We start from the raw sequence: 13296 nt of genomic DNA, 5'->3' as shown, positions 1-13296 counted from the left end.
TCAAGATATCATATAGCTTTTCATTCAAGCAATGTTTTAAAAAGATAATTAAACAATAAGTTGACAACCAAAGGGAAAACATCAGATAAACTAGAAGCTCTCTGACCAGACTGGAAGATCCATGAAGGTGGAGGAAAGGGTGTCATTTGCCTATGAATACCCAGGACCTAGACAGTGTCTTACTTAGTAACTTTTTGTATATTGTTGATGTAACAAATGTCTAAACCTGTAGAAAAATTTTGTGAGGGTTCATTTGAGCCAGGTTGATGACATTCCAAGAAGCAAGATCCCAATGCTCTGGTAAATAACAGTTTTTCAGTTTATTTTATACATTTGTGTTAACTAAACCAAAGTGGGGTCTGGCTGCTCACTGTCACCAAAAGACAACTCTGGAGGGAGAAGCGGGTGAAAAAGGAAGAGGGGGGACTTCCGGTCAAGATGGAGGTGTAGGCAAACACATTCTGCCTCCTTGCCCAACTATAGCAAAAATTACAACGAGACTACAAAATAAATATCAATGAGAATTGTCAGAAAATTGAGCTGTATGAAAGTCCAACAACCAAGGATTTAAAGAAGCTACATTCATCCAGACAGGTAGGATGGGTGGAGACACAGAGATGCACAGGGAAATGCTGAGAGGGGGAGAGACACAGAGAGGTAGGGAGAGGTGGGGAGACGCGGAGATGCAGAGTGGTGCCCAGACATGGAACACATGGTCCCACATCCACATGTGGTAGATAAAAATTGGGAAGGATATCCCAGGAGTGAGGGAGCTTATCCCCAGACCAGACCACCCAGTCAGGGTTCCAGCGCCAGGAAGATAAGACCCCATAACTTCTGGCTGTAAAAACTAGTGGGGATTAGGGCAGCAGAAGAACCTGCAAAATTCAAGAGACGACTCTTAAAGGGCCTACAGTGAACTTAGAACTCATGCAGACACACCTCCTCTGGGATTCAGCACCAGGACAACAGCTGGAAGAGAACCAGGGCCTTATGGAGAGAAAGTGAAGTGACTGGCAACAAGGCAAGTACTGGGACACAGCTTTTTCCTGGGCAAAACTCCAGAGGGCAGGCAGTGGCACTCTCCCCTCTCATACCCCTCCCCCACATAGAGCCACTTAGCAGTGACACAAGTCGCCTCGTCCTGGCAATTTCCTAAGGATCTGCCTCATACAGCTTACAGGTGTACTTTTCTACAATAAGCCATGATACTGAGACAGGGAGTCAAAGTAGCTCTACTTAATACACAGAAACAAACACAGGGATGCTGCCAAATTGAGGAAACAAAGATATGGCCCAAATTAAAGAACAGAACAAAAATCCAGTAAAAGAACTAAATAAAATGGAGATAAGCAATCTACCACATGCAGAGTTCAAAACACTGGTTATCAGGATGCTCCAGAAACTCATTTGGGTATTTCAATGGCATAAAGAAGATCCAGGCAGAAATGAATGTTACATTAAGTGAAATAAAGAAAAACCTACAGGAAACCAGAGGTGAAGGGGATGTAGTTTAAGAAAAAAGCATTCAATCAGAAAGCAAGAAGAAAAAAAGAATTAAAAAAAACAAGGATAGGCTAAGGAGCCTATAGGACATCTTTAAACATATGAACATCCAAATCATAGAGGTGCCGGAAGAAGAGGAAGGGCAAGAAATTGAAAACTTATTTGAAAAAATAATGAAAGAAAACTTCCCTAATTTGGTGAAGGAAATATACATAGCAGTCAAGGAAATACAGAGTCGCAAATAAGTTGGACCCAAAAGCAACCACACCAAGACATGTCATGATTAAAATGCCAAAGCCTAAAGATAAAGAAAGAATTTTAAAAGCAGCAAGAAAAAAGCAGAGAGTTACCTACAAAGAAGTTCCTGTAAAGATATCAGCTGATTTCTCAAAAGAAACTTTGCAGGCAAGAAGGGACTTGCAAGAAGTAGTCAAAGTGATGAAAAGCAAGGACCTGCAATCTAGATTACTCTATCCATTTAGCTATCATTTAGAATGGAAGGGCAGATAAAGTGCTTCCCAGACAAGGTAAAGCTAAAGGAGTTCATCATCACCAAACATTATTACCTGAAATGTTAAAGGGACTTATTTAAGAAAAAGAAGATCAAAACCATAAACATTAAAATGGCAATAAATTCACAACTATCAGTAATCGAATCCAAATAACAAACTAAGCAATCAAGCAGAACAGGAACAGAATCAGAGATATGGAGATCATTTGGAGGGTTATCAGTTGGGAGGGAGAAGAGAGAGAATGGGGGAAAAGACGCAGGGATTAAGAAGTACAAATTGGTAGGTACAAAATAGACAGGGGGATATTAAGAACAGTATAGGAAATGGAGTAGGCAAAGAACTTACACATGCAACCCATAGACATGATCTAAGGGGTGGGGGTTTGCTAGAGGGAAAGGGGGTACTGAGCAGAGGGGAGGATGGGGGAAAAATTGGGACAACTATAATAGCATAATCAATAAAATATACTTTAAAAAAAGTATCTTCCTCTCAAAAATGTAGCAATTGCTTTTTTTTCTTTTACATATCCACTTGTCTTTTTTTTTTTTTTTTAAAGATTTCATTTATTTTCAGAAATAGTTAAAGAGAGGAAGAGAAACACCAATCAGTTGTCTCTCACATGCCCCCAACTGGGGACCTGGCTTGCAACCCAGGCATGTGCCATGACTGGGAATTGAACCAGCAATCTTTCGGCTGGCAGGCCGGTGCTCAATCTACCAAGCCACACCAACCAGGGCTCCACTGTCTTATCAAGAGATGCTTTTGTGTGATATTTTCAGAAACAGTGTTTCAAGTATGTGGAGGGCTTGGTGGGACTTGCCAAGAACTATATATGGCTTTAACTGGCTTTATCAGTGGCTTTTGAGCATCCAAGTGATTTTGCTCTTACTATCTTTGACAATGACCTTCTAAAATAAGGAAATCAGATAGAACCATCTTATTACACTCCATGCTGGTTAGACCACAGGTTCAACTATGCAGAGCATGAAATTATTGACCTCCACTCCATCACTTACACCATGACCTATGGGAAGCCTATGGGGTACATTGAAGAGACCAGTGCAAGGTGTGGGCTGTCCTCATGCCTGCATTTCTCATCATTAGTTAAAGGTAGTATTCCCAACACATGAACTGGTTTCAGTCATTTGAACTCCAGTAAAAAGCAAAATACATTTACACTAATAAATCACAAAGTTTAATGTATGTTCCGAAAGTTCTCTTGAATGGTACAAGTCTTTGTTTTCTCTGGGAAGTGTATGTTTAAATGCTGGCAACTGGAAAGGTATTTCTAAGCATTACACAAAACCCAGTAGCTGTCAGGCAAAGAGTGAGGACTGACTACATAGAAGTATGAAATCTGTCCTGAATACATGCTGCAGCCACATATCAGTCAGGCAAGGAGCCAATATTCATACTATATAAAGAGATTCCAAGGGACCTGCTCTGGATGGATGTCCATGATCAGTTGTTTCACGGAACAACCAAAGTTCTAAGATAGATAGTTTCATAAATATGCATAGAGAAATTGGGTCAATATATGGCAAGTATCTCCCAGAGGTAGAATTGGGAGGGGCTGGATGAAGAGTGAATACTATTATTTTTTACTTTATACACATCTATACTGTTGGATATTTTAAAATTTATTTTTACAACTAACACATGTCACTTTTTTAATTCAAGATAATTGTAATGTACTAATGATAGCTAAGTATGGTAGAGTGCTCCAGACTGTGCTAACGGCATTAAAGACATGGGTTTCCTCATTTAATCTTTGCTATAATGCTATAAGTACTATTATTATGCCAGTTTTGCAGAAGAGGAAACTGAGGTACAGAGAATGTAGGTAACTTGTGACAGAGCTCGTAAGTAGCTGGTGAAAATATATTAAAATATGTAGACTACAAAGTATGCTATTATCCTAAAAAGAGCCACAGCTACTGTTCTTGAGGCAGGATAATAAGAAGCTAAGGAAATTCCTTGAAAAATGGAATAAGGGAAACTGAAAGGAAATAATCAAATAAGGGTCAAACAAGGCCAGACAATTTTAACAATTTACAGCCAACTAATGAATCACAAGTTTTTACCTTCCCTAACCAAGGACACAGGTACAAATTGTTTACATATGACTGAACTGGGGCAGACCAGAACATTTTTTAAAAATGAAACTAACCAGAAAATAACCCTGATCCTTCTATATACACATTTTGATTAATCAATATATTGAAGCCACAGCTGGGAAGCTAATGAATATTCTGTTAAGACCCTCCCCTAGGGTTCCCACTTGCTAAAGAAACATAAAAAGCCATAAGACAAAGGACCCAGAGGATGTTCTTTCTAGAGCACCATGCCTTTCTCCCTCAGGTGTGTATCTCTGCTCTCTTTATCCTAAACTCTAGAAGTCCCCATGAGACTTGCAACCAGGGGAGCAGCGGGCAGCATCAGCTCATCCTAGACTAACCTCCTGAACCTGTCTCCAAACCACTGCCCCTTCCCCCACCATTTTCTCTGACTTCCCAGTGAGCTAACAGCAGCTTTGTCTTGGCTCATTTCCGTCACTGTGACTTTTACTTCTCAGTGAGTTCTTTCAGTCCGGCATGGCCCACTTCTTTCCTATGATGCTTCTAAAAATCCAAACCAGCCCTGGCTGGTGTAGCTCAGTGGACTGAGTGCTGGCCTGTGAACCAAGAGGTCAGTAGTTCGATTCCCAGTCAGGGCAAATGCCTGGGTTGTGGGCCAGGTCCCTAGTTGTAGGTGTGCTAGAGGCAACCAATCAATGTCGCTCTCACACACTGATGTTCCTCTCCCTCTTTCTCCCTCCCTTTAAAAAAAAAAAAGCCATAGCAGCCCTGCTAATACTCTTTCTTGTTGCTTGATCTATCCTAAGCTCTTCTGTCATTTCACTGTCCCCAGCTGTAATAAACGTACTCTCAAAATCACCTGGATGTGTACTGTGAAATTCTTCCAGCATGAAGTTAAGAACCCACACACAACCACACCATGAGCCCACCTGAGGCAGAACCAACCACTGTGGGCCCACTCCCTGTCTGGTGATGTTTCTAGCATTAGAAAATAATTTGAAAGTAGGTTTTGATTCTAAAAAATTGAAAATAAGTTTTAATTTTAAAATATTGAAGTCATAAATTATTTTTTTTTAACATTATTAAAATAGAACAGACACGGTCCCATCCTGGATATCTGTGACCCAAATCCTTTGTATGTTTCAGAAGCTTCTCTCTTGTGTGCTATAAAAACTCCGTATCAGAGAGCCTCACTACTAAAGCGTCTCGTTTAAGGGTCTAGAGAGGGAAAATCACTAGCAAAAGCATAAATGAGGAGAAACATGTAACTACAAAGCTCAAATGCTCCAAGCTGATTGCTGTAGAAAATAAAACTGGGAAGACATCCCTTTTGTTGGGCTTACTGTCTTCAGCTGGCTCCCACCTTTGCTGTGGACGGCCAGACAGCCTCAGCAAAAGGGTAGAGCGCTCAGTGTATGTCAGCAGTGACACTCCAGGAGTCAGCGGCTGCCAGGTCCTGCTGTTCTTGTTTTACAAAAAGGAGGTAATAAAACTTATCTCTGCCAAGCGCCTGAGGGTGTGTGAACATGCTCTCCCTTTGCTATCAAAGTGACTGTCAGGGCTCACTCCCTGTTCCCTGAGCAAAGCAATTACCTAGTGTCCACTGATAAAATCAAGTTATAAATACCTGTTATCAGTAAGTCCTTGAGGCTGACTGAAATCCATGAGAAATCCAAGGAAGACAATGAGCCAGATGTTTCTCAAGATCCAAAGGGCAGAGCCAACTTCTTAAGATGATGAAATGGGAGGCTACCTATCAGGTCATTTGAACAACACAGGGTAGAAGAACATCCTACCCCAAATATCTTTGTCATGCATTGTACTTGAAGCTCCACCATTAGAAATGCATTCCTTTTAATCACTAGAATCCTCTTTTAGAATGAAAATATCTTCAAGTCAGCTTTCTCTCGATATGGACAGGGAATTCAAAGTTGGGTCCTTGGGAATAATGCCTACAAGCACCGCCTGCACCTTCCTCCTCCACCCCCACCCCAACCTTGAGTCAGGGGGTGAGTGTATTGCCCAGGAGAGACCCAGACCACCTTGCCTTGGACTCTGAGGTTCTAGACCTTCCTGGTGAGTAAGTCCCACATAAACAGGACGAGGCTAACAACCTACTTTCCAAGTGCAAGGAAACTTCAGGCTTTGGCTGGATTTCCTCTTGTGGATGAAAATGGGGTTTCCATCCACAAGAGGAGATGAGGAATAAATTCCTAACTGGGCAGGTAATTGTGGATTGCCACTCTCCTGGCATATGCTTACTTACTTAGTAAAAGGCTTATCTTTGCCTTAGGTAAGCCCCTTCTACCATTTTTCTGCATCTAGTTTAACACACCTTTGAAAGCCTCTCTTCAGACCTCTTCTAAAGCTTACCACCCTCAGGAAAGCACACATCTTGTTAATCATCCTATAATCCAATCCCCACCTTGCTTTCTCCCACCTTCATGTAATCTTCCTTAATTCCAAATGCATAGGAGAAACTACAAAATGTCATTTCTTGAAAGTGTCTTTCTTGGCCTGTTGAGATCTTGCTTCCAGGTATATCTCCTGTTTGGCTCAAACAAACTCATTAAAATTCTCGATAGTTCTTATGTCAACACTCTGAAGTCACCTCCCTCCTGACCTGGGAACATCAGTTTCCTAGCAGCCACCAAGCAAAGCAGACCTGTGACACACTTGCAACCTTTCTTCTGGTTTGAGCCCCTCTGGACCCACAGAATAGGGCTCCGGCAGTGCTTAGATGCAGACATGAGCTTTACAGGCAGAATACCTGGGAGGCTTTTTCTTCCTCTGAACCTCAGAAGACTGACTTTTTGCTTTTTCTTTGAAATTATATTGTCATTACAGATTATCTAATCTTTTTGGTGGAGAATGAATCAGAATTCTGCTCTGATTAAAGATCTCAAAATACTAAACAAGAATGCCTTTTTCCCTTTGAAAGGGAAAGAATTCACCGTGTCCATGTTTTTTTCTTTTAACATATAACTTATAATACACTAAGCTCCAACACTTAACTAAGGGTCATTCCTGTCAGCCCTGGGCATGAAGAGGTTTTTATAGAGAAAACTATTAATGTATATTTAACCTACAAACTGCATGGGACACGGAAAGAACCAGAAATTTGAAAATGGTTAGCTGTCTACCACACCCTCAATCAGTCAGCCGAGAGACAGGCACACCCGTGTACCACTCCTTCAGAGAATCACTCAGAGATTAGGAAGCATCAGGATTCTGAGGTCTGAATACTCACCTAACCTGGTTGCAAAAGGCAGTGACAGTGGGCTGAGGTGATGAGATAAATGTATCACTTGCCTTCTAACTGCTGTCCCTAAAATTCCTCAAAATCTTCTGAGTTTCTCTGTCTCTCTCTCTCTGTGTCTAACATTGCCCACCATTTCACTTTACAAATGTAATGAGTTAGACATAATATTTTCAATATAAATTCAACTGCTTCTTTCTGATCATGCCTTCATTTCCTCCCTCCTTTTAGATCTGTAGAAAAACTGTTCCCACAACGATAAAGTTGAATTAGAAGGAACTTTTTCCCCTCTTTCCCCAAGACAATAGAAAGTCAAATAACTCAGTTTTCAAGGACTGTCAGGGAAAAGTCACCCGTGGAGCAACAATGGCTCCTTTGTCAATTCACCCTCACCAACTGCACTGAGTCAACAGGGTATAATCTTTCGGTGGCAATTCCCTGGTCAGGACAGGCTCTTCTCCTCCATCATGATTATTTAAAATTTCCCTCCACTCCATCTTGGCTGCTAACTTGTTTCCTAATGCTTCCAAACACCCAACCCCATCCAGATCCAGACCATCTGCCTCTTTCTCTTCATTTAACACAGAAGTTGCTGAAAGTTCCTATTTGTCTTCTTATGCTCTGTCCTCAGTCCCAGCATGTTCACAGAACAGTCATGATCTACTGATCTTCCCTTCACTTATCCAGCTAATTGTTCCCTCTCAAATGGTTCTTTATATCTACATCCATATATTCATTCCTTTACCTGTTACACACACACACTATATATATAGCAAATATTTCCAAGTTTACCACTTGTCATTTGACTTTGTTCATAAATTTGTTTGCTTATTGTGTTTTTATCTATGCAAAAGTTTCTTCTTTTTAAAAAATCTCATTTATCAATATTTTATTGCATCTAGATTTTCAGGTACAAATACCTTTACCTATCCTCAAGATATAAAAGAATTCATATATTTTCTTCTAGAACTTGTATGATTTTATTTTCACATTTAGATATCTATTTTGAATTTATTATTTTATATACTGTGAGATACAGATACAGTTTTATAATTTCCACATGACTATTTAAGCATCTCAATACCATTTATTTAAAAGTCTTCCCTGACTAGGTATTTCAGTTGGTAAGAACGTTGCCAGATATGCCAAGGTTGAAGGCTTGATCCCTAGTCAGAGCACATATAAGAATCAACCAATGAATGCATAAATGAAGTGGAAAGCACATTAATATCCCCACCCTTCACTTCCTCTTTCTCTCTAAAATCAGTCAGTATCTTCCAGTTAACATGGCAGTGTCAGTAAACACAGCTCACCTCCTCGCACAACCACAACAAAATTACAACTAAACTATTTAAAAAAGCATTATTCAGAACTGTCAGAAATCAAGTTGAATGGAAGCCCTACAACTATAAAATTAAAGAAGACACCACATTGAGACTTGTAGGAGGGGTAGAGATGCAGAGTGGGCTGGTCCTACACCAACATGTGGCAGATAAAAATCAGGAGGGATTTCTCTGTCCAAATGAAAGAACAGAAGAAAACTCCAGAAAAGTAACTAAACAAAATGGAGACAAGCAATCTACTAGATGCAGAGTTCAAAACATTTGTTAAAAAGATGCTCGAGGAATTTAGTGAGGACCTCAATATCATAAAAAAACCAGGCTCCCAGGTCTAGGCAGGCCAGGGTTCCAGTGACAGAAAGATGCCTCTATAATTTCTGTAAAAACCAGCAGGGATTAAGGCTCTGGAAGACAGAAACTGCTGGAGTATAAGGTGGTTCCTCTTAAAAAGACCATGCACAGGCTTATTTGGACTCACTCCCCCTGAGCTCCAGTATGGGGGCAGCTCATTGAAAGGCAACAGAAACATACAGGGAGAAACTGAATTGTCTGGCATCAAGGCAAGAGTTGAGGCACATCTTTCTCCCAGACAGAACTGCTGGCAGAGGCCATTGTTCCTTTTCTGAGCCCTCCCCCAACAGAGCCACAAAGCCAGCCGGTCGATGCCATAACTTGACAACTCTAACTTGACTATTCTAACCTACTGTATACAATCCGGTCTTTAAAATTGTAGACATGTATGATCTTGGTTTAATGGGTTTTTAGAAGTGTTATTGTTTTTAAAAATGAAAAAAGAAGCAAATCTGCTAAACCCCATCAACCTGGCTCACATTGTTTGCCCCACCCAGGTGATTCTCTGAGGCCCTGCCCCGTCCAACTTTCAGGCCCAACCAAGCTGTTTCCAGTGGCTTTTCTATATGAAAGCTTGTCTTGGCCCATGCTTCAGATTTTCCTAAATTGCCTCAGACAAACAACATATGGCTTCAGCAAGTCCTGTACTTCTCGTTATGTAGCTCCAGGCCCAACACTAGCAGCAGCCAGCCTTGGTTCACAGCCTGGACATGCCTGGGCACCTCTAATCCCAGCACAAGCAGCAGATACCTGCAGATTACTTTATAAATTATGCTGTGTGACCCTGGACAGAATACAGTTGGTGACTGACGGTGGACATGCCAACAGCAATCAAGGCTAAACTACAACAGTAGGGTATACACAGCTCACATAGTGGGCACACCTGGAGTGCCCAGCTTGGGTGTTTAGGGAGGCTGTGCCACTGGAACCTACAGGACATCTACTACATTATATCATGCTACCAAGACAGGCAGTCATAGCAGCTCTACTTAATGTTTAGAAACAAGAATGGGGAGACTGCCAAAATGAGGAAACAAAGAAACATGGCCCAAATGAAAGAACAGAAGAAAACTCCAGAAAAATAACTAAACAAAATGGAGACAAGCAATCTACTAGATGCAGAGTTCAAAACATTTGTTAAAAAGATGCTCGAGGAATTTAGTGAGGACCTCAATATCATAAAAAAAAAAAAAATCCAGTCAGAAACGAATGATACACTAATTGAAATAAAGGACAATTTACAGGGAACAATAGCAGAGTGAATGAAGCTGGGAATCAAATCAGAGACTTGGAATATAAGGAAGCAAAAAACAATCAATCAGAACAGCAAAAAGAAAAAAGAATTTTAAAAAAAATGTGGATAGTGTTAGGAGCCTCTGGGACCACTTAAAGCATATCAACATTCACATCATGAAAGTATCAGAAGGAGAAGGGAGAGAGGACAAGAAATGGGAAACCTATTTGAAAAAAATAGTATCAAAAAACTTCCCTAACTCAGTGAAGGAAACAGACATACAAGTTGAGGAAACACAGAGAATCCCACGCAAGATGAACCCAAAGAAACCCACACCAAGACACAACATAATTAAAATGCCAAAGATAAGAGACAAAGAGAAAATCTTAAAAGCAGCAAGAGAAAAGCAGTTAGTTACCTACCTATAAAATTATCAGCTGATTTCTCAAAAGAAACTTTGTAGGCAAGAAGGGATTGGCAAGAAATATTCAAAGTGATTAAAAGCAAGGACCTGCAACCAAGATTACTCTACCCTGCAAAGCTATCATTTAGAATCAAAAGACAGATAAAGTTATTCCCAGACAAGAAAATGCTAAAGGAGCTCATCATCACCAAGTCAGTATTATATGAAATGTTAAAGGGTCTTCCTTAAGGAAATAATAAAAAATATGAAAAATAAAGTGGCAATAATTACATCTATCAATAATCTAAAAGGCAAAAATAAACAAATGAGCAGAACAAAACAGAATCATCGATACAAAGAACGTTTTGATGGTTGCCAGAAGGGAGGGGGTCAGGGACATGGGTGAAAAAGATGAAGGAATTAAGAAGAACAAATTGCATTGGAATCAAGATGGTGGAGGAGTGATTGGAAGTCACACTGACCTCCTCCCAGGACCAATCTGGAATTACAACTAAATTGTGGAGAGATCATCTGGAACAAACAACTGAACAATAGTAAGAGAGGAGTCTTATAACCTTGGACAGACGGAAGAATCAGCTTTAGCACAACCTAACTGGTAAGGAGTGCAGCAAAGACTTGAGAAGGCAGGCAGGGCGCCCACGGGCAGCAGCACCAGAAGGATATTGAAATGGCCAATTAGATCCCCCTAAGAGTAGGCTCTAAACCATAAGTGGGGATCTCCAGTGTACAGCACCAGAGCCCAAAAAGTGCACAGATAACAGCCATCTGTGAAAAGCATCAGGGTTGCTCTCAGCCAGAGATGGGCAGCTAGAGACACAAAGAGCCGTTTAAAAGACAAATGTATACATTTTTATTTGCAGCCACTTACCCTGGTCTCCGGCAAGGGTGGAGGTAGAGTGGGCTAGAGACGCCTGAGGAGGCTTTGGGGAGAGAACTGAGAGAGTAGCCCACGGGATCCTGCTGTTGACTCCTCCCCCATATGGCAGCAGCCATCTGGTTCAAGCAGACCACTCCCCTGAGTGGCAGCAGCATAGGAGGACCCAATAACCCGCTCCCAGAGTGACTCGGCCCTGCCCTGTGATGCCTCTAAACCAGCCTGCTTAGTGCAAAGACTAGATTAACAGCTGAAAGAGATAGCCACAGACAATAGATTCCTGGAAGTCTCGAACAGACTGCCTAAGGTCTCACAGGGTCAACATCTGATATCATCAGAGGCAGATCCAGAAAGAAAAAACAGTGAAGTGCACACCACAAAGTCAGGAAATCAAGACAGATCACTTTACGAAGCAGAAGCAAAAAATAAGAGTCTCACAAATAATGGGAAGACAAAGAAACACCCCCACCCCAGTCGAAGGGGAAAGAGGAATCCCCAGAAAGAGAACTAAATGAAATAGAGGCAAGTAAACTATCAGATACTGAGTTCAAAACAACGGTTCTAAGGAAGCTCAATGAGCTGAGAGAGCTCGGAGAGCACTACAAAAAACTACAGGGAAACTACGAGGAACGTACCGCAAACTGTATCAGCATGAGACAGGACATGCGAACTATGTCTCTTATATCAATAAGAGGCAAGAGGAAATGAAGAATACAGTTTCTGAATTGAAGAACACAGTAGAAGGAATCAAAAGCAGGCTGGATGAAGCAGAGGATCAAATCAGCGAGCTGGAGGATAAGGTAGAAAAAAGCTCCCAGAAAGAGCAAAAGAAAAAGAAAAAAGACTCAAAAAGAATGAAGAGGCATTTAGGGAAATGCAGGACAACCTGAAAGGTAATAACATCCGTATAATAGGGATACCAGAAGGAGAAGAAGAGGAGCAAGGGATAGAGAACCTGTTTGAAAAGGTCATGATGGAAAACTCCCTGATTTGAGGACAGGAAAAAAATAAATCACACAAGTCCAGGAAGCGCAGAGGGTCCCATTCAAGAGGGACCCCATGAGGCCCGCTCCAAGACACATCATCATTAAAATGGCAAATATCAAAGACAAACAGAGAATCCCAAAGGAAGCAAAGGAAAAAGAGGTAGTAACAGACAAGGGAGCCCCAACACGCCTAGCAGCTGACTTCTCAACAGAACCGCTGTAAGCCAGAAGGGAATGGCAAGAAACGTTCCAAGTCATGAAAGGCAAAGGCCTGCAAGCAAGACTGCTCTACCCAGAAAGGCTCTCCATTAAAATGGAAGGCGAAATGAGGAGCTTCTCAGACAAAAGAAGGCTAAAAGGGTACAGCTCCACCAAACCACTGTTGCAAACCATGTTAAAGGGACTGCTTTAAGAAGACGAAGAAAAAGAGCCTATGAATACCCAGTTCCTTTCACGGTCACCAATACTTGATATTACCAATATTTTTAATACTTATTAATCTGACTGTGACAATGATGTGTTATTTTAGTTGTTACTTTATTATTTGTTGAAACTAAACCTGTTTTTGTGCATTTCTTGCCTCTTTCTATTATTTTTAAAAAGCTTTAAGTGATTTTTAGTATTCTTTATCCATTTTTTGGTTGTTTGTAGAATTTTTTCCCCTAAAGAAAAACAACTATTAACCCTTTATTAGATGTTTTGCAAATACTTTCCAAGTCTATTACTTTTCTT

Source organism: Pteronotus mesoamericanus, unplaced genomic scaffold, assembly GCF_021234165.1.
Source record: "Pteronotus mesoamericanus isolate MK-2021 breed Mesoamerican mustached bat unplaced genomic scaffold, CSHL_Meso_final contig_25, whole genome shotgun sequence".
Taxonomy (NCBI): Eukaryota; Metazoa; Chordata; class Mammalia; order Chiroptera; family Mormoopidae; genus Pteronotus; species Pteronotus mesoamericanus.
This window is presented reverse-complemented; position numbering follows the sequence as displayed.